General features: G+C 46.5%; 1 pseudogene across 1 annotated transcript; it reads right to left on the reverse strand.

Annotated features, from left to right (window-relative positions):
* Window positions 1-18,277: 18,277 nt before the first annotated feature.
* LOC123427079 lies at window positions 18,278-20,753 on the reverse strand (annotated as a pseudogene). Its single transcript, XR_006622363.1, has 2 exons — window positions 19,611-20,753; window positions 18,278-19,506 (listed from the first exon to the last, which is right to left on the reverse strand). The product of XR_006622363.1 is annotated as a serine/threonine-protein kinase PkaA-like (transcript).
* Window positions 20,754-21,623: the final 870 nt, after the last annotated feature.

Raw genomic sequence — 21,623 nt, forward strand, 5'->3', positions numbered from 1 at the left:
CCTCTGCAAATCAATGCTTCCCTCTACGAAGGGCCTGTATATTTATGTTCCTGTTGAGTCATCCTCCTCTTGAAAAAGCACCAATTAGAGAGCACCTCTATCATTTTTATGCTTTGCTTTTAACTGTGTTGAGTATGACTGTGACTGGATCTTCTTTTCCATGAATTGCAATTTTTAGTCAACCCTTGGTCTTTGAAGGTGCTCTGCATTCATGTTTTGCGGTCTCAGAAAGAGCTAGCGAGATACCATCTGTTCATACTACTTCATGATTGTTTTGATTGAAGTGTTGACGTTTGAGACTTATTATTATTTGCTTGCTAGTTGATTATGCCATTGATATGATTTTACGGTGAGACCTAGATATCATTTGCTTTTGTGGCTTGCTTATGATCTTGCCGAAATTCTGGATATGAGTTAGGCATAATTGCAACAACAAGATCAAACAGAGTTCGTCAAAGTTTTTCTTTTGTCTCTTTCAGTTTTTCATCTGAATTGCTCGAGGACAAGCAAGGCTTTAAGCTTGGGGGAGTTGATACGTCTCGGTCGTATCTACTTTTCCGAACTCTTTTGCCCTTGTTTTGGACTCTAATTTGCATGATTTGAATGGAACTAACCCGGACTGACGCTGTTTTCAACAGAATTGCCATGGTGTTGTTTTTGCGCAAAAATAAAAGTTCTTGGAATGACGTGGAAATCTACGAGGATTTTTTGTGGAATATATAAAAAATATTGGCGCAAGATTCAACTGGAGGGACGGAGCTAGGAGCTCACAAGCCCACGAGGCCCGGCCCCCATAGCCGGGCCTGGCAGGCTTGTGAGCCCCTCGGAGCTCCGCCGCCCCCATTTCCAGCTCTATATATCCTCTTTCGTCCGAAAAAAATCAAGGAGAAGAGTTCATCACGTTTTATGATACGGAGCCGCCGCCACCTCCTGTTCTTCCTCTGGAGGGCAGATCTGGAGTCTGTTCTGGGCTCCGGAGAGGGGAGATCGTCGTCATCGTCATCATCAACCTTCCTTCATCGCCAATTCCATGATGCTCTTCACCGTTCATGAGCAATCTCATCGTAGGCTTGCAGGACAGTGATGGGTTGGATGAGATCTATCATGTAATCGAGTTAGTTTTGACGGGGATTGATCCCTAGTATCCACTATGTTTTGAGATTGATGTTGCTACTACTTTGCCATGCTTAATTCTTGTCACTAGGGCCCGAGTGCCATGATTTCAGATCGGAACCTATTATGTTGTCGCCAATATATGTTTGTTTTAGATCCTATCTTGCAAGTTGTACTCACCTACTATGTGTTATGACCCGGCAACCCCGCAGTGACAATAGCCGGAACCACTCCCGGAGATGACCATAGTATGAGGAGTTCATGTATTCACCAAGTGTTAATGTGTTGGTCCGGTTCTTTATTAAAAGGAGAACCTTAATATCCCGTAGTTTCCATTAGGACCCCGCTGCCACGGGAGGGATGGACAATAGATGTCATGCAAGTTCTTTTCCCTAAGCACGTATGACTACATACGAAATACATGCCTACATTAGATTGACAACTGGAGCTAGTTACATATATCTCCGTGTTATAACAGTTGCATGATGAATAACATCCGGCGTAATCATCCATCACCGATACAATGCCTACGAGTTTTTCCTACTGGTCCTTGCTACGTTACTTTGTCGCTAATGTTGTCATCGCTGCTGCTGTTACTCTGTTGCTACTACTGTTACTTTGCTGCTACTGGTTACCGTTGCTACTCCTGCTATCATACCACTTTGCTATTGATACTTTGCTACAGATAATAAATCTTTCACGTGTGGTTGAATTGACAACTCAGCTGCTAATACTTGAGAATATTCTTTCACTTCCCCTTGAGTCGAATCAATAAATTTGGGTTGAATACTCTACCCTCGAAAACTGTTGCGATCCCCTATACTTGTGGGTTATCAAGGGGCAACAGTTTTGTCGCTCTTCTTGGAGTTACCCTTCTTGCCTTTACCATTTTTTTTTGAAACCAGTGGTCTTATTGACCATCAACACTTGATGTTCTTTCCGGATTTCCGAATCTGCGACTTTCAGCATCGCAAACAGCTCACCGAGTGACTTATTCATCCCTTGCATGTTATAGTTCAACACGAAGCCTTTATAGCTAGGCGTCGGTGACTGAAGAATTCTGTCAGTGATAACTTCTTGCGGGAGTTCAATCCCTAGCTCAGCTAGACAGTTTGAGTACCCAGACATTCTGAGCACATGTTCACTGACACACGAATTCTCCTCCATCTTGCAAGCATAGAATTTATTGGAGGTCTCATACCTCTCGATCCAGGCGTTCTTCTCAAAGATGAACTTTAACTCCTAGAACATCTCATATGCTCCATGACGTTCAAAACGTCTTTGAAGGCTCGGTTCTAGGCCATACAAGATTGCACATTGAACTAGTGAGTAGTCATCCTTACGTGGTTGCCAAGCGTTCGAAACATCTTGGTCAGCCGTGGTGGAAGGTGCATCTCCTAGCGCAGCATCAAGGACATAATTCTTTTGGCCAGCAGCGAGGATAAGCCTCAGATTGTTGGAAATATGCCCTAGAGGCAATGATAAATAGTTATTATTATATTTCCTGTTTAAAGATAATCGTTTATTATCCATGTCATAATTGCATTGAATGAAAACATAGATACATGTGTAGATACATAGATAAAAACATCAACTATGCACCTACACATGCTGTTTTAAAACACACACACTTACTTACACTCACATCAACTATCACTAACACACACAGATACATGCTTGCACCAAGTGCTCACTAAGGCAAACCATGCCTTGGCTTGTGGGTGTCACACACACACACACACATGCACACACCACATGTAAGTTGCACCACATGATCACCTACACACACACAAGCCCATGGGTGCTTGCACCACACAAGCACACACCTCATACATCAACTACACAAACTCTTGGGTGATTGCACCACACAAGCCCACATACACATGGAAGCTTGCACACACACATATAAATTGCACCACACACATACACAAGCATCATAAACTACCTACACATGCTCACTAACTAGCACAAGGTGGAAAACTACTGGTTTAGGTCCTTAGGCAAATACAGAGATGCCCAAGCAAGCTACATCAACTAAACTAGCAATCAAAACAAAACAACAAAAGAAAACAACAAGAAAAATAAAAGGGGGCTTGGGGGAATCGAACTCGGGTGCCCCTGGTACACCACCAGCACTAGCACCACTGGGCTAGTAGCCTTTGCTCAACAGAACAGAGGGGTTATACAGGATATGCTATCCCCTGCTGCTACTGTGCCTCACAAATCAACAAAACAAAAAGGGCGTCAATGGGTTTCGAACCCAAGACCAACTACAGCGCAAAACACCACCTACCACTCTGCTAGTCGTGAGGAAGTTAACAGAGAGGGGAACTCTGCTCTTTTGAGCATCCCCCTATGGTTATATCCCAACCCGACGGTGGCCGGAACAGGGGAGGCACACCGCCGGCGATCTACTACAAATCGAGCACGGGCTCATCGCTGGGAGGAACAGGGAACATCCTCGGTTCCATTTCACTACCAAACACGACGAGTGGTGGCCTACAGCTACTGCATCAACGTGCACGGCGGCGCCGACGACAGAGGGATGCGTGGCGGCGATACTACAGATCCTACACGCAATCTACCGACAGGGGAAGGGGGAAGGTTGCTCTGCTCACCCACTGGACGAGGAAGGCGCGCCTGTCGGAGAGGAAACAGGAGAAGTCGTGGAAGAAGGGGAAGCAGGGGCGGTCGTCGGAGCGGAAGAAGGCCGTCGTCGATGTAGGGGTAGCAGGGTAGATCGGGGTCGATTGGCTGCGGGAACGGGCTCCCTTGAGGTCCCGCGTGCTCGTTGAAGGCTTGGATAGGAAGCAGGGGCACGACAACGACGGCGTGGAGCTCCTCAAGGTTCGGCCATGGCGGAGGAGGGGCACGCTTACCTGCTGTCGACGAGGGAGAGCGAGGAGTAAGAAGGGAAAAGGAGTGGCGGCGGCTAGGGAGGAACCCTAGAGGCCCGGACGCCAAGGAATTAAATAGGGGCGAGAGAGAGGTCGCCTCGACGTCCGTGAGCGACGGCGTCGCTCTGTGTCTCCTGCTCTCTGACGAAACTGACGAAAAGGGCGAGAGGAGGGAGACGGCATCTACAGGAGAGGGAAAGAGTGGGCTGCGCGCGAGGAGGGGGGTTAGTTGGGCCAGCGGGGGAAGGAGTTGGGCTTCGCTTGCGCCAGATAGAGAAGGAAAAACCCATTGGGGTTTTTCTATTATAACAAATTAGAGACAAAAATAAATACACATGCAACACTGTTGATGCTAAAAATAAAACAAAAATGCCCCTGGTCATAAGGGAATTATGACCTATTTAAATAAAATGAAAAGGAATTTTTTTGAAGCATTTAAATATTTACAAAACAAAATTTGAATAACCTGTTTTGTGAATATTTACCCCACTCAAACAAAGTTTCAAAACACTTTAAACCTAGCATCACATCCACCCCAATTCACTCTAAATTATGAACATTTTTGAATCAGGGATGGAGCAGGTGAAACTTGAGCTTTGAGAAAAATGGAGAGGGGGGTTTGAAACCTATTTGAAACTAACATACTTGCACCCCACTTTCAAATGCACCACTCATCACATCACATATCATCATCACATGTCACACCACATACATGGATTCACAATAACAACAAACACAAGAGGCGTGGAATGATATGGATGCATGTATGCAAGGGAAACAAGACATGCACATGAAATATAACTCTCATATCAATGACATGATGGACCCACATACATGAAGGTTCCAAATAAGGCAAGTTACACTCTAGGGCATTACAGTACTTTTTATTGTGTTGGTCTTGCCGCCTTATGATATGACCATTTTGCATCATCATTTCTTATATATAATTATGTTATTCTTGGTCATTATTTCTCTTTATGATACAATGTACATCATAAAGAGGAAAATTGTCGAAAACTAGAATTCTGGACTTGAAAACCAAGAAAAGACTGAAAATTCTTTGGACTCCAAATGACCTAAAACTTCACGAGGATTTTGGTGGAATATATATGAACTTATGGTGCGAAGAAGTGCAAGAGGGGGGCCACCTGTGGCTCCCAAGCCAACAGGGCGCAGACCTAGGCGCGCCCTAACGACTTGGGAAGCCCACATGTAGGCCTAGGCCCTGTTGGGAACGTCGCATGGGAAACAAAAATTTTCCTACGCGCACGAAGACCTATCATGGTGATGTCCATCTACGAGAGGGGATGAGTGATCTACGTACCCTTGTAGATCGTACAGCAGAAGCGATTAGAGATCGCGGTTGATGTAGTGGAACGTCCTCACGTCCCTCGATCCGCCCCGCGAACAATCCCGCGATCAGTCCCACGATCTAGTACCGAACGGACGGCACCTCCGCGTTCAGCACACGTACAGCTCGACGATGATCTCGGCCTTCTTGATCCAGCAAGAGAGACGGAGAGGTAGAAGAGTTCTCCGGCAGCGTGACGGCGCTCCGGAGGTTGGTGATGATCTTGTCTCAGCAGGGCTCCGCCCGAGCTCCGCAGAAACACGATCTAGAGGAAAAACAGTGGAGGTATGTGGTCGGGCAGCCGTGAGAAAGTCGTCTCAAATCTGCCCTAAAAGCCCCATATATATAGGAGGAGGGAGGGGGACCTTGCCTTGGGGTCCAAGGGAACCCCAAGGGGTCGGCCGAGCCAGGGGGGAGGACTCTCCCCCCCCCCCAAACCGAGTCCTACTTGGTTTGGTGGGAGGGAGTCCTTCCCCTTTCCCACTTCCCCTCCTTTTTTTTTCTTTCTTTGATTCTTTTCTTCCTTGGCGCATAGGATTTGGTGGGCTGTCCCACCAGCCCACTAAGGGCTGGTGTGACCCCCCCCCAAATACCTATGGGCTTCCTCGGAGTGGGTTGCCCCCCTCCGGTGAACCCCCGGAACCCATTCGTCATTCCCGGTACATTCCCGGTAACTCCGAAAACCTTCCGGTAATCAAATGAGGTCATCCTATATGTCAATCTTCGTTTCCGGACCATTCCGGAAACCCTCGTGACGTCCGTGATCTCATCCGGGACTCCGAACAACATTCGGTAACCAACCATATAACTCAAATACGCATAAAACAACGTCGAACCTTAAGTGTGCAGACCCTGCGGGTTCGAGAACTATGTAGACATGACCCGAGAGACTCCTCGGTCAATATCCAATAGCGGGACCTGGATGCCCATATTGGATCCTACATATTCTACGAAGATCTTATCGTTTGAACCTCAGTGCCAAGGATTCGTACAATCCCGTATGTCATTCCCTTTGTCCTTCGGTATGTTACTTGCCCGAGATTCGATCGTCGGTATCCGCATACCTATTTCAATCTCGTTTACCGGCAAGTCTCTTTACTCGTTCTGTAATACAAGATCCCGCAACTTACACTAAGTTACATTGCTTGCAAGGCTTGTGTGTGATGTTGTATTACCGAGTGGGCCCCGAGATACCTCTCCGTCACACGGAGTGACAAATCCCAGTCTTGATCCATACTAACTCAACTAACACCTTCGGAGATACCTGTAGAGCATCTTTATAGTCACCCAGTTACGTTGCGACGTTTGATACACACAAAGCATTCCTCCGGTGTCAGTGAGTTATATGATCTCATGGTCATAGGAATAAATACTTGACACGCAGAAAACAGTAGCAACAAAATGACACGATCAACATGCTACGTCTATTAGTTTGGGTCTAGTCCATCACGTGATTCTCCTAATGACGTGATCCAGTTATCAAGCAACAACACCTTGTTCATAATCAGAAGACACTGACTATCATCGATCAACTGGCTAGCCAACTAGAGGCATGCTAGGGACGGTGTTTTGTCTATGTATCCACACATGTAAATAAGCCTTCATTCAATACAATTATAGCATGGATAATAAACTATTATCTTGATACAGGAATTATAATAATAACTATACATTTATTATTGCCTCTAGGGCATAATTCCAACAGTCTCCCACTTGCACTAGAGTCAATAATCTAGCCCTCACATCACCATGTGAATTACATTGTAATAAATCTAACACCCATACAGTTCTGGTGTCGATCATGTTTTGGCCGTGGAAGAGGCTTAGTCAGCGGGTCTGCTACATTCAGATCCGTGTGCACTTTGCATATATTTACGTCCTCCTCCTCGACGTAGTCGCGGATGAGGTTGAAGCGTCGTTTGATGTGTCTGGTCTTCTTGTGAAACCTTGGTTCCTTTGCTAAGGCAATGGCACCAGTGTTGTCACAGAACAAGGTTATTGGATCCAGTGCACTTGGCACCACTCCAAGATCCGTCATGAACTGCTTCATCCAGACACCCTCCTTAGCCGCCTCCGAGGCAGCCATGTACTCCGCTTCACATGTAGAATCTGCTACGACGCTTTGCTTGGAACTGCACCAGCTTACTGCACCCCCATTAAGAATAAATACGTATCCGGTTTGCGACTTAGAGTCGTCCGGATCTGTGTCAAAGCTTGCATCGACGTAACCTTTTACGGCGAGCTCTTCGTCACCTCCATACACGAGAAACATCTCCTTAGTCCTTTTCAGGTACTTCAGGATATTCTTGACCGCTGTCCAGTGATCCACTCCTGGATTACTCTGGAACCTACCTGCCATACTTATGGCCAGGCTAACATCCGGTCTAGTGCACATCATTGCATACATGATAGAGCCTATGGCTGAAGCATAGGGGACGGAGCGCATATGCTCTCTATCTTCATCAGTTGCTGGGCACTGAGTCTTACTCAATCTCGTACCTTGTAACACTGGCAAGAACCCTTTCTTGGACTGTTCCATTTTGAACCTCTTCAAAACTTTATCAAGGTATGTGCTTTGTGAAAGCCCTATCAGGCGTTTTGATCTATCCCTATAGATCTTAATGCCTAGAATGTAAGCAGCTTCTCCTAGGTCCTTCATAGAGAAACTTTTATTCAAGTAACCTTTTATGCTCTCCAAAAACTCTACGTTGTTTCCAATCAGTAATATGTCATCTACATATAATATTAGAAACGCCACAGAGCTCCCACTCACTTTCTTGTAAATACAAGATTCTCCAACCACTTGTATAAACCCAAATGCTTTGATCACCTCATCAAAGCGCTTGTTCCAACTCCGAGATGCTTGCACCAGTCCATAAATGGATCGCTGGAGTTTGCACACTTTGTCAGCATTTTTAGGATCGGCAAAACCTTCGGGTTGCATCATATACAACTCTTCCTTAAGGAAACCGTTAAGGAACGCCGTTTTGACATCCATCTGCCATATTTCATAATCGAAAAATGCAGCTATTGCTAACATGATTCTGACGGACTTAAGCATCGCTACGGGAGAGAAAGTCTCATCGTAGTCAATTCCTGGAACTTGTGAAAAACCCTTTGCCACAAGTCGAGCTTTATAAACGGTCACATTACCGTCAGCGTCCGTCTTCTTCTTAAAGATCCATTTGTTCTAAATAGCCTTGCGGCCCTCAGGTAGTATCTCCAAAGTCCACACTTTGTTCTCATACATGGATCCTATCTCGGATTTCATGGCTTCTAGCCATTTGTTGGAATCTGGGCCCACCATTGCTTCTTCATAATTTGCAGGTTCATTGTTGTCTAACAACATGATTGATAAGACAGGATTACAGTACCACTCTGGAGCAGCGCGTGATCTCGTCGACCTGCGTGGTTCAACAGAAACTTGAACTGAAGTTTCATGATCATCATCATTAACTTCCTCCTCAACCGGCGTCGCAATGACAGAGGTTTCCCCTTGCCCTGCGCCACCATCCAGAGGGATAATAGGTTCGACAACCTCGTCAAGTTCTATCTTCCTCCCACTCAATTCTCTCGAGAGAAACTCCTTCTCGAGAAAAGTTCCGTTCTTAGCAACAAACACTTTGCCCTCGGATTTGAGATAGAAGGTGTACCCAACTGTCTCTTTTGGGTAACCTATGAAGACGCATTTTTCCGCTTTGGGTTCCAGCTTTTCAGGCTGAAGCTTTTTGACATAAGCATCACATCCCCAAACTTTAAGAAACGACAACTTTGGCCTTTTGCCACACCACAGTTCGTATGGTGTCGTCTCAACGGATTTCGATGGTGCCCTATTTAAAGTGAATGCAGCTGTTTCTAATGCATAACCCCAAAACGATAACGGCAAATCAGTAAGAGACATCATGGATCGCACCATTTCTAATAAAGTACGATTACGACGTTCGGACACACCATTACGCTGTGGTGTTCCAGGCGGTGTTAACTGCGAAACAATTCCACATTGTTTTAAGTGAGTACCAAACTCGAAACTCAGATACTCACCCCCACGATCAGACCGTAGGAACTTGATCTTCTTGTTACGATGATTTTCCACTTCACTCTGAAATTGCTTGAACTTTTCAAATGTTTCAGACTTGTGCTTCATCAAGTAGACATAACCATATCTACTTAGATCGTCAGTGAAGGTGAGAAAATAACGATATCCGCCGCGTGCCTCCACGCTCGTTGGACCACACACATCGGTATGTATGATTTCCAATAAGTCACGTGCACGCTCCATTGTTCCGGAGAACGGAGTCTTAGTCATCTTGCCCATGAGGCATGGTTCGCACGTGTCAAGTGAATCAAAGTCAAGTGACTCCAAAAGTCCATCAGCATGGAGTTTCTTCATGCGCTTTACACCAATATGACCCAAGCGGCAGTGCCACAAAAATATGGTGCTATCATTGTTTACTCTAACTCTTTTGGTCTCAATGTTATGTATAGGCGTATCTCTATCAAGATTCAATATGAACAATCCTCTCACATTCGGTGCATGACCATAAAAGATGTTACTCATAGAAATAGAACAACCATTATTCTCAGACTTAAAAGAGTAACCGTCTCGCAATAAACAAGATCCAGATATAATGTTCATGCTCAACGCAGGCACTAAATAACAATGATTTAAGTTCATCACTAATCCCGATGGTAGTTGAAGTGACACGGTGCCGACGGCGATTGCATCAACCTTGGAACCGTTTCCTACGCGCATCGTCACTTCGTCTTTCGCCAGCCTCCGTCTATTCCGCAGTTCCTGCTTCGAGTTGCAAATGTGAGCAACAGAACCGGTATCGAATACCCAGGCACTACTACGAGAGCTGGTTAAGTACACATCAATAACATGTATATCAAATATACCTGATTTTTCTTTGCCCGCCTTCTTATCTGCCAGATACTTGGGGCAATTGCGCTTCCAGTGACCCATACCCTTGCAATAGAAGCACTCTGTTTCAGGCTTAGGTCCAGCCTTGGGTTTCTTCGGCGGATTGGCAACAGGTTTGCCGTTCTTCTTCGAATTGCCCTTCTTGCCTTTGCCGTTTCTCTTGAAACTAGTGGTCTTGCTCACCATCAACACTTGATGTTCTTTACGGAGTTCAGACTCTGCGACTTTCAGCATCGCAAACAACTCGCCGGGAGACTTGTTCATCCCTTGCATGTTGTAGTTCAACACAAAGCTTTTATAGCTTGGCGGCAGTGATTGGAGGATTCTGTGAGTGATAGCTTCTTGCGGGAGTTCAATCCCTAGTTCAGCTAGACGGTTTGAGTACCCAGACATCTTGAGCACATGTTCACTGACAGACGAGCTTTCCTCCATCTTGCAAGCATAGAATTTATCGGAGGTCTCATACCTCTCGATCCGGGCGTTCTTCTGAAAGATAAACTTCAACTCCTGGAACATCTCAAATGCTCCATGACGCTCAAAGCGACGTTGAAGTCCCGGCTCCAAGCCATACAAGACTGCACATTGAACTATTGAGTAGTCCTCCTTACGTGCTAGCCAAGCGTTCTTAACATCTTGATCAGCCGTAGCGGGTGGTTCATCTCCTAGCGCAGCATTAAGGACATAATCCTTCTTTCCAGCTTGTAAGATTAGCTTAAGATTACGAGCCCAGTCTACAAAGTTGCTTCCATCATCTTTCAACTTAGCTTTCTCTAGGAACGTATTAAAATTGAGGATGACACTTGCGTGAGCCATGATCTACAACACAAATATATTCAAAGTGGACTTAGACTATGTTCAAGATAATTAGAGTTCAACTTAATCAAATTATATGCTAAACTCCCACTCAAAAAGTACATCTCTCTAGTCATTTGAGTGGTTCATGATCCACTTACACTATCCCAAGTCCGATCATCACGTGAGTCGAGAGTAGTTTCAGTGGTAAGCATCCCTATGCTAATCATATCAACTATATGATTCATGATCGACCTTTCGGTCTCATGTGTTCCGAGGCCATGTCTGCACATGCTAGGCTCGTCAAGCTTAACCCGAGTGTTCTGCGTGCGCAACTGTTTTGCACCCGTTGTATGTGAACGTTGAGTCTATCACACCCGATCATCACGTGGTGTCTCGAAACGACGAACTGTAGCAACGGTGCACAGTCGGGGAGAACACAATTTCGTCTTGAAATTTTAGTGAGAGATCACCTCATAATGCTACCGTCGTTCTAAGCAAAATAAGGTGCATAAAAGGATTAACATCACATGCAATTCATAAGTGACATGATATGGCCATTATCACGTGCTTCTTGATCTCCATCACCAAAGCACCGGCACGATCTTCTTGTCACCGGCGCCACACCATGATCTCCATCATCATGATCTCCATCAACGTGTCGCCATCGGGGTTTTCGTGCTACTTATGCTATCACTACTAAAGCTACATCCTAGCAAAATAGTAAACGCATCTGCAAGCACATATGTTAGTATAAAAGACAACCCTATGGCTCCTGCCGGTTGCCGTACCATCGACGTGCAAGTCAATATTTCTATTACAACATGATCATCTCATACATCCAATATATCACATCACATCATTGGCCATATCACATCACAATCATACCCTGCAAAAACAAGTTAGACGTCCTCTAATTTTGTTGTTGCATGTTTTACGTGGTGACCAAGGGTATCTAGTAGGATCGTATCTTACTTACGCAAGCACCACAACGGAGATATATGAGTTGCTATTTAAACTCATCCAAGGACCTCCTCGGTCAAATCCGATTCAACTAAAGTTGGAGAAACCGTCACTTGCCAGTCATCTTTGAGCAAAGGGGGTTACTCGTAACGATGAAACCAGTCTCTCGTAAGCGTACGAGTAATGTCGGTCCAAGCCGCTTCAATCCAACAATACCGCGGAATCAAGAAAAGACTAAGGAGGGCAGCAAAACGCACATCACCGCCCACAAAACCTTTTGTGTTCTACTCGAGAAGACATCTACGCATGAACCTAGCTCTGATACCACTGTTGGGGAACGTCGCATGGGAAACAAAAAATTTCCTACGCGCACGAAGACCTATCATGGTGATGTCCATCTACGAGAGGGGATGAGTGATCTATGTACCCTTGTAGATCGTACAGCAGAAGCGATTAGAGATCGCGGTTGATGTAGTGGAACGTCCTCACGTCCCTCGATCCGCCCCGCGAACAATCCCGCGATCAGTCCCACGATCTAGTACCGAACGGACGGCACCTCCGCGTTCAGCACACGTACAGCTCGACGATGATCTCGGCCTTCTTGATCCAGCAAGAGAGACGGAGAGGTAGAAGAGTTCTCCGGCAGCGTGACGGCGCTCCGGAGGTTGGTGATGATCTTGTCTCAGCAGGGCTCCGCCCGAGCTCCGCAGAAACACGATCTAGAGGAAAAACTATGGAGGTATGTGGTCGGGCAGCCGTGAGAAAGTCGTCTCAAATCTGCCCTAAAAGCCCCATATATATAGGAGGAGGGAGGGGGACCTTGCCTTGGGGTCCAAGGGAACCCCAAGGGGTCGGCCGAGCCAGGGGGGAGGACTCTCCCCCCCCCCCCAAACCGAGTCCTACTTGGTTTGGTGGGAGGGAGTCCTTCCCCTTTCCCACTTCCCCTCCTTTTTTTTTCTTTCTTTGATTTTTTCTTCCTTGGCGCATAGGATTTGGTGGGCTGTCCCACCAGCCCACTAAGGGCTGGTGTGACCCCCCCCCCCCCAAATACCTATGGGCTTCCCCGGAGTGGGTTGCCCCCCTCCGGTGAACCCCCGGAACCCATTCGTCATTCCCGGTACATTCCCGGTAACTCCGAAAACCTTCCGGTAATCAAATGAGGTCATCCTATATGTCAATCTTCGTTTCCGGACCATTCCGGAAACCCTCGTGACGTCCGTGATCTCATCCGGGACTCCGAACAACATTCGGTAACCAACCATATAACTCAAATACGCATAAAACAACGTCGAACCTTAAGTGTGCAGACCCTGCGGGTTCGAGAACTATGTAGACATGACCCGAGAGACTCCTCGGTCAATATCCAATAGCGGGACCTGGATGCCCATATTGGATCCTACATATTCTACGAAGATCTTATCGTTTGAACCTCAGTGCCAAGGATTCGTACAATCCCGTATGTCATTCCCTTTGTCCTTCGGTATGTTACTTGCCCGAGATTCGATCGTCGGTATCCGCATACCTATTTCAATCTCGTTTACCGGCAAGTCTCTTTACTCGTTCTGTAATACAAGATCCCGCAACTTACACTAAGTTACATTGCTTGCAAGGCTTGTGTGTGATGTTGTATTACCGAGTGGGCCCCGAGATACCTCTCCGTCACACGGAGTGACAAATCCCAGTCTTGATCCATACTAACTCAACTAACACCTTCGGAGATACCTGTAGAGCATCTTTATAGTCACCCAGTTACGTTGCGACGTTTGATACACACAAAGCATTCCTCCGGTGTCAGTGAGTTATATGATCTCATGGTCATAGGAATAAATACTTGACACGCAGAAAACAGTAGCAACAAAATGACACGATCAACATGCTACGTCTATTAGTTTGGGTCTAGTCCATCACGTGATTCTCCTAATGACGTGATCCAGTTATCAAGCAACAACACCTTGTTCATAATCAGAAGACACTGACTATCATCGATCAACTGGCTAGCCAACTAGAGGCATGCTAGGGACGGTGTTTTGTCTATGTATCCACACATGTAAATAAGCCTTCATTCAATACAATTATAGCATGGATAATAAACTATTATCTTGATACAGGAATTATAATAATAACTATACATTTATTATTGCCTCTAGGGCATAATTCCAACAGGCCCCCCTCGTCTCCTATATGATGCGTTCTGACCTAGAAAAGATTACGAGGGTATATTCGGGATAAAGCGCCGCCATCTCGATGTGGAAACCTGGGCAAAGGCCCTTTTGCTCTCCGGCAGAGTGATCTTGTCGGGGAAACTTCTCTTCGGGAGGGGGAAATTGAAGCCATCATCATCACCAACGCTTCCTCCTTCGTGGGAGGATCAATCCTCATCAACATCTTCACCATCACCATCTCACCTCAAACCCTAGTTCATCTCTTGTATTCAATCTTTGTCTCAAAACCTCATATTGGTACTTGTGGGTTAGTAGTTCTTGTAGTTGATGCTAGTTAGTTTGTTTCGTGGAAGATAATATGTTCAGATCTTTTATCATATTTATTATATCTCTCATATATAACATGATGATGACTTGTGAGTAGTTACTTTTGTTCTCTAGGACATGAGAGAAGTCATGTTATAAGTAATCATGTAAAGTTGGTATTCTTTGATATTTTGATGGTATGTATGTTGTTGCTTCCTTTACGGATGTCATGTGTAAGTCTACTACATGACACTTCACCATACTTGGGCCTAAGGGGAGGCACTATGGAATAATAAGTAGGTGATGGGTTGCTAGAGTGACACAAGCTTAAACCCTAGTTTATGCTTATTTCATAAGGAGCTGATTTAGATCCACATGTTGATGCTATGGTTAGATTTATCTTAATTATTCTTTCGTAGTTTCGGATGCTTGTGGGAAGGGGTAATCGTAAGTCGTTTATTGTTCATGTAAGAGCAACACCTTAGCACCGGTCGACCCACACATCAAAGTAATGAAGACGAATCAACTCAACATGATGAACATGACTAGATGTAAATTCATGTGTGTCCTCGAGAGCATTTTCCTTTATATAAGAGAACTTTCATGCTTGATTTGCTACAAAAAGGATTGGGCCACCTTTCTACACCCTTGCTTCTTTTGTTACTTGTTACTTGCTACCAATTATCTTGCTACAAAACTATATATCACTTTTAATCACAACACTTACACAAAATACCTTGGTGAAAACTGCTTATCATTGCCTTATGCTCCTTGTTGCGTTCGACAGTGTTACTTATCAAAAGGATTACGATTGATCCCCTGTACTCATGGGTCATCAATACTATTTTCTGGCACCGTTTCCGTGGATTGAACCGCCTTTGGTAAGCGGGATTTGGAAAGGAAACATTTTTGATACATGCTGAAATTTACTATTGCTTATCACTATGGATAGTAATCCTTTAAGAGGTTTATTCGTGGTATCTTTGCATCGAACGGAAGTGGAAAAGGCCGCTCCCCAACCTATTGAACTTTCTGAAAATATTTTTTTATGATATTCCTTGGGGTATGTTAGAGAAACTGGTAGTTAATCCTTATGCAGGAGACGGTACAACTCATCTTGATGTGCACTTGATATATGTAGATGAGATTTATGGATTATTTAAGCTTGCAAGTTTATCTGAGGATAAAGTTAAGAAGGTTTTCCATTTATCTTTGGAGGGAAAAAATTGATTTTGTATAGGCTATTGGATGATATTGGATCATGGGACTCGAATCGCATAAAACTAGAATTTCATCACAAGTTTTATCCAATGCATCTAGTTCATCGCGGTCAGAACTATATATATAATTTCTGACCTCGTGAAGGAGAAAGAATCGCTCAACCTTGGGGAAGGCTTAGATCTATGATGCACACTTTCCCCAACCATGAGCTCTCAAGAGAAATGATTATAAAAAACTTTTATGCTTCGCTTTCTTATGATGATCAATTAATACTCGATTCTTCTTCTACTGGTTCCTACATGAAGAGAACTATTGAATTCAAATGAAATCTTCTGAAAAGAATTAAACGCAACTATGAAGATTGGGAACTCGACAAAGGTAAAGAGTGAGGTATAAAGCTTGAGTTTGATTGTGTTAAATCTTTTATGGGAATTGATATTTTTCATAAGTTTAGCAATAAATACGGGTTTGATTAAGAGATATTAGCTTCTTTATGTGAATCATTTGCTACTCATGTTGATCTTCCCAAGGAGAAGTGGTTTAAATTTTATCCACCTATTGAAAGATTGTTAGAGGAACTCGTTAAAGTTCAAAAAGAGGCAATTGTTTACCATGTTGATCCAGCTGTGCCTAGTGTTTACATTGAGAAACTTTCTTTCTCTGTTAGGATTAAGAAACATGCTAAAGCTATAACTGTGGTTAATAAAAGCCATATCAGGACACCTAAACCTTCTGAACAAATAAATGCAGAACCTAATATTTATATGATCACGTTATTTACTTTTGTAATGAAGGTGCTAGAATTGCAAAAACATATTAGAAACAAGCAAGATGAGTTAAATAAAAATAAAACAGTTGTTGGCATGCGTGTTGTCTCTGTTTAGATTGGAGATCATGTATTGTCGAACGAAACAAGCGGAAGTATAAATAGGTCAACGTGTGTTATCCAAATGAATGGACGTGGTAGCTCAATGACAATGAAGACACCCTACAAACCCGAATGCACGGTTTGAACCCCGTCCTCGCGTGCGCAGGTTTAATTTTCCTTTTTTGGGTGAGACCCTTTTTCAGCAAACAAAGGATGGATGTGTGATTCAACAAAAAAAAAGGCTTTTAAAAAAATTGCCAAATCAGCACGTGACACGTGGGTCCGAGCAGTTGGATACACCGTTAATATACTCTTATAGCATTTTAGATTATTTTGTTACAGACGGCCTCAAATTTCATACTGACGTGTAAAATTTATCAAAAGCGGTATCAACTCACACGCAATGGCTCAGTTGTGATACTTCTGTGCAATTAACTTTGTACAACAAACGTCGGATGGCTCGCGTCTCATTTTCCGAAAAATAATAATATTAGATGATTCATTTGTTTGTTTTGGGAGAATAACGAGATGCAAAGCAAACCATCAAGTTTACCAAATGTACCCGCGAGAAGGAATCGAACAAAGATTGGATCACTGGTGAAGATGGAACGATGGTGCCGTCCACTACTCTTTTGCAGATTCCTTGCATAAATACGCATTTCCCCGGGGAATAACCGCCGGGGCCGGCAGTGAACGAACGGAACGTACCACCAAGGGTGCGTACACATGCATGTGCCACAACTGGCACTCATCATAGTCATATGGCTGAGTATATGGCTTTTCCTTCCTCGGCCCACATGGTAATGTTGCATGCACGCACGCACGCACAACGTGTGACTGCACGTCATGCCCTCGTGGGTTCGGTGGTGAATGGTGCACGGAGGGAGCTGGCTGGCAAATGGCAGTGGCATGGCATATGCCTTTCCTTTTCCCCTCCGTGGTAGTGAGGAATAGTAGGTGACCTTGGGACCAAGCCGTCGATCTACTCGATTCCGTCCGTCACGAGGGCTCGTGTGCGTGCTCCCACAGTGCGCTCGTACTCTGCCGCGGCTGCACTGGCAAAGCGGCAATGCCGTAGCTGGGCAAGTGAGCCAGGCTACCACCGTATACGTACCACGACGCCAACCCAAGGGCGCGGCAGCGATTCACCACTCACATGCCATGCGTGCGCCTGCCTGTGTTCCATTTACTCTCAGATTTCAAATTTCGTAGTAGTACGTACTGTATTTCAGTACGTTCGCCGTAGTAATTGAAGCTTCTGAACGCACAGCTCTACGTAGGTACAGTACGTACCAGCAGTGGTTGGCCAGTGGCCACCACTGAACTTCACTGTGTGGACACCACGCCTCCGCGCGTTTCCGAAAACGAAGATAACACCGTCCTGGTTTGGTTTGTGGCGCGAGAACAGAATAGTTATTTTTAGCAAGTATAGATGCCTAGAATTTCCATACCAAAAGCCACTGTGCGCGAAATGGAAAAACAGACATCAAGACCAATTTGCAACTTAGGTGGTGTTTGGGACTAGGCTTTTTTTTAATCCCAGAGACTAAAAAAAAGTTTAGTCTTCTTCTAGTCCTTTAAGGAAAAGTCCCTCGTGTTTCTTTACCTAGGGACTAAAAGTGTCCCTGGTAAAGAAACACCACCTCATCTGCTTAATCTAACTGTTGATTATTCATCATGTACTCGATCGCCTCAATAATCCTTGTATGTACGGGCCAAAGCAAGGTATCCACCAAAAATGTGGACAAGAAGCAAAGCAAAAACGTACTACTCTACTCGTCTAAACACACGATTACCTCCTTAATTATGTACTCATCCGTCCACCAAATCCCACCATATACTTACTGTTCTGTACTACGAGTTCCTAACGAAAAGAAAATATCGTATTGACAGAATAAACCTGGCCAAACCCATTTTTTCTGGGAAGGACGTAGCACTAAAATCTAAAAACACCTCAGAAAAACACGGAGAAATCGCCATCCTTGGACGGATCCATCCTCCGCTCACCGTCGTCGCCCCCGCCCGTCCCCGTCTCCGGCGGAGGCTTCTTCTCGTCGTCCCCCGCCGCCGCCGCCGCCGCGACCTCGACGTCGCCGGCCGCGAACGTCTCGTGGACGACCTTCTCGACGTCGAGCACCTCGCCGGCGTCCTCGTCGTGGGGCAGGGCGGGGATGTAGGGCGGGCGGGCCACGCGGAGGATGCGGTCCCAGTCGACGCCGTGGAAGAAGGGGTGCGCCTTGATGGCGCGCGCGCCGATGCGCCTGGCCGGGTCCTTCTCCAGGAGGCGGGCGATGAGGTCGCGCAGCGGCGTCTTCTCGCCCACCAGCTCCGGCTGCTTGGTGAGCACGCGGTAGAAGGTCTCCTTGCGGTTCTGCCCCCGGAACGGCGTGCGCCCGTAGAGCATCTCGTAGAGCACCACGCCCAGGCCCCACCAGTCCACGATGAAGTCGTGCCCGCTCCCGGCGATGATCTCCGGCGCCACGTAGTCCTCCGTGCCCACGAACGAGTTCGACTTGGCCGCCGGCGTGCGCGCGCCGCCGGAGACCGTGGAGGAGCCGGTGGTGGTCGTGGAGGAGGCGGAGGACGAGGAGGCCGTCCGCGAGGTGGACGGCGGCGACGGCGAGTCCGCTGACACGGCCGGCTTCGCGGCGCCGCCCGAGCGAAACCGGAAGCACATGGCCGCCTTCTTGGGCTTCCCGCTGTTCGGGGACGGCGAGCTGGGGACGGGCGCCGGTTTGGGGGCGTCCTGCTCCGGCGGCAGAACCGGGAGCCTCGTGGAGAGGTCGAAGTCGACGAGCATGATGTGGCCGCTGTCCTGTATCAGCACGTTCTCTGGCTTGAGGTCCCGGTAGACGATGCCGATGCTGTGCAGATACTCGAGAGCCAGCACCAGCTCCGCCGCGTAGAACCTGCGAATCGGCAACGAATGGCGGCACCGAATTGGTGAGTCCACGGATCAAAAAATCTCGGCCGCCAATTTGCTGTGCAGCAGTGCGTGGGCGTAGGGGCGTACCGTATGACGGAGTCGGAGAACATCTTCTCGGTCTGGCGGCGGCGGAGGGAGTTGAGGTCGCCGCCGCCGCAGCGGTCGATGGCGAAGCCGACTACGGCGTCGGTGGCGAGGACGCCGCGGAGGGCGGGGAGGAGCGGGTGGCGCAGGGCGAGGAGCACGTCGCGCTCGAACCAGATCCTCCGGTGTCCGTCCCCGGCGCCGCCGCCGCCGCCGCTGCCGCCGCTCTTCTTGTGGCGCGCGGCCTCGCGCGAGACCGCCTTGAGCGCCATGGCGACGTCGCCCCCTCCGCCCTCGGGCACGACGTGGAAGACGACGCCCTTGGCGCCGCGGCCGAGCACGGAGACGGCCCTGAGGTCGGCCAGGCTGAGCTGGCGCGGCTCCGGCGCCTGCGCCGCCGTCATGGCCACCGCGAGAATGCGCGCACGGGGACGGTGCCGCCCTGGATTGGGTTGGGTGGCGATGCGAGGGAAGTGGGTTGGGTGCCCTGCGCTGCGCCTGCGGCTGGGCGAGTGAGGGAGGGAAAGGGTGGGGTGGGGATTGGTTGCGGTTTGATTTTGGTATTCCCCCGATTCGATTCGATTCGGTTCGGCTCTTCTGCGACTGCGTGCAGGTGCAGCGTTGGTTATATGCGGCAGACTCTGCCTTCCCTTCCCTTCCCTTCCCTTCCCTTGGTGACGAAGCACCCTCGCCTCGCCTCGCCTGCGGGATTTTCTTCCGCGCAAGCGAGCGTTTTGAAACGGGCACAGTTTTTTAATCCCTTCCTCGTCTGCGGACTACGGTCGTCTTCTCTCGCGTGTGGTGTTTTTTTTTTAGGGATGTGTGGTGTTGTTGGGTCTGGGGGCGGTTTATCAGGCAGAGATCAAAGGATTTTGTGGGCTCCGTCTTTGGACTGCGGTTGCGGGCTCGGGGTCGGCCTCGGCCCCTCGTCCTGCGCCCAGTTTCTTGCTCCTGCACTGATTCTAGAAGGAAGTTGGCATGAAGAGTTCCTTCCGTCTGTCCTATAGGCAGCAGAGACTAATTTTCATGGATTAATTCAATACAACTACAACAACGCTATTTTTCAGCCAGCTGATTTCAATTAGCTTTCATTCAAACACTCTGAATGCTTAATGCTACTTTTCGGCCAACTGATTCCAGTTCGCTTTCATTCGAACACTCTGAATGCTCGATCTCGAGCTGTAATTTGTCATTAGAAAAAAATTTAGAGTTGTCATGTGTTGATGCCACATGTATGACACTTATCAGAGTCCTTCTCTTAAAGCCATATTTTTGGGGGAAATCTCAAACGCCTCGTTGGCAACCCGATCCGATACATGTATCTTGGTGAGGGGGTGAGGAGGCACGTCAGCTCCAAAAGTCGTTCGCTAAACACAAGGAAATTCTATTTTTAATAGCATCATATTATTATTTATTTATTTATTATTATTATTATTGAGCAAAACAATTATTATTGCTGATCATGGGAAATTTCCTGTGTGTGATTTATATGTTTATAAAATTTAAAATATAAAGCGGGACAAAATCCTTGTACGTATTTTGAATTAATATGTAAATTTTTCGTCTATGATCTCCTTTGTATGAATTTTTGGGCCACGATATTTGTTTTTGTTGTTTCTTATTTTTAAGTTTACTTTGACCTTTTTACCATATAGGTATTTTTTTAGTAGGCTACTATAACAATTGTGAGTAGTTGTTTTGCTGTTTATTACAGCAGTTTTTCATAATTAAAAAGTTTTTATCAAATGTTGCTTTCAGGAGGCCCAACACGAAAGCTAAAGGGGCCTCTTTGGGCTGGTTTGTGATAGGGTAGTTCTGGTAGCAAATGTTTTTTTAGTAGGCTACTATAACAATTGCGAGTAGTTGTTTTGCAGTTTATTACAGCAATTTCTTGTAGTGAAACGTGTTTATCGAATGTTGCTTTAAGGAGCCCAACACGGAAGCTAAAGGGGGCTCTGTGTGCTGGTTTGCCCTGGGTAGTTCTGGTAGTGAATGTTTACGTTTGCTTGATTGTAC

Source organism: Hordeum vulgare, chromosome 2H, assembly GCF_904849725.1.
Source record: "Hordeum vulgare subsp. vulgare chromosome 2H, MorexV3_pseudomolecules_assembly, whole genome shotgun sequence".
Classification (NCBI taxonomy): Eukaryota; Viridiplantae; Streptophyta; class Magnoliopsida; order Poales; family Poaceae; genus Hordeum; species Hordeum vulgare.